This window comes from Sinocyclocheilus grahami, unplaced genomic scaffold (genome assembly GCF_001515645.1).
Source record: "Sinocyclocheilus grahami isolate Dianchi unplaced genomic scaffold, SAMN03320097.WGS_v1.1 scaffold553.1, whole genome shotgun sequence".
Classification (NCBI taxonomy): Eukaryota; Metazoa; Chordata; class Actinopteri; order Cypriniformes; family Cyprinidae; genus Sinocyclocheilus; species Sinocyclocheilus grahami.
The window spans coordinates 10,403-12,005 of NW_015505732.1; positions in this window are offsets into that span (position 1 = coordinate 10,403).

Here is a 1,603-nt window from a genome sequence, read left to right on the forward strand (position 1 = left end):
GGCTATGGTTATGGGTAAGGGTAGGGTTAGGGTTAGGTCAAATAATGTCATATTTGCATTAAAAATTACATAACTGAGCGAATGACACTTAATGACAGTTGTCATAAACATACATAAAACCTCCTTTATATTCATGACACGTGTCATGTCATGATTATGAAGGTGTCATGTCAGTCTTATGCACACCCCTTCAAGTAAAGTGTTACCAAATTTTCTTCACAATGGTGAACTGCCCACTGAAAAGTTCTTTGGCGAAACAAAGAAAATGGTTCTTCTATGGTAAAACTGCAAAAAAACACCTTTTAGAACCTTTATTTTTAAGAGTGTAGTCTCCTGTTATTCTGCATATCTCAGAAATCTGATTCAGTGAAGAGTGACATTAAACTAAGACACTATATCATGCATATTTTTCACTTTTTGAAACACCTATGTTAATGTTTAAACATTCCGTGTGAGATATATGATCACACGACAATTATTTGCATTATCTCTACAATAATTAAAATGAAACACGTAATAGCCATACTTTTTTTAATTGGTATATTTAAGGTGTACATAAGTCCATGTATTAATATTCTTCATTTGTATATATTGCCATTTTTTAAAGTGTGAAAATAACTTCATTGCATTTCGTCCAAATGCTGCTCTTGTTTTAAATCATATCATTTGATAATTAACTTTGTTTGCTAACTATTGAAAAAAGTAGTTTGACTGCAATTTAACTACTTTAATTGAAAGTGTAGCTTGTCAGGCTAATCATAATTGAAGCTTCCTCACACTGGTGATGAACGAGTCATCTGTGAAAGATCACCGACTTCTCAACAGCCCGATAACACAGAACTTTTCATTGGAATCTACAGTACGTAACTGCTCTGTGATTAATTCATATTAAATGTTTATTCAAATGGATGACAAAGGACTAGTGTAACTGCAAATTACCTAAATCAAGAGCATAATTTCCAGGCCACCGCCACAGAGAAGAAAAACACTGCGTTCTCTCTAGATATAAGACAGACAGCCGGTCTTTAAAATGTCAGGTGGTGAGCAGAGACGTTACAGTGTGTGAGTTTTCAGATGTGGCTTTCACATGAATGAAAATGTGCTCCCTTGACCTAAAGATCAGTTTGTTCTTCACGGCAAATAGCTTGAATCAGTGGCTCCAGGCCCACTGGCATCTGATGCTCCAGCACAGACCTGCATTCTGAAACTATCCCAGCAGATACATCCCTATCAGATACGCTCAGTTCCCTGCAAGGGTGAATGGGCCTTGAAAGTACGGGACATGTACAATCCCTTCTGAATGAGGGGACACAACAAACAACTGAAGAAAACCAAACAACACAAGCATTTCAAAGATGCAAGTATTTAAAAGCTCTTCAAATAGCTCTGATGGGCCACTTCAAACTGCACTACAGGCGGCAGGTAGCACTCTAAGAGCCAGATGAAGCTAGAGTCATGTGCGTTACATGTCTAAGAGTATGAATGAAATATGTGAATTTCACGAAAACTGTTCAGGACATATTCAACCAATTCAAAAAATTATTTTGCATTAAGAAGCAAATCTATTTTATTTAGACAATGACAATATTTTCAATATACTGTA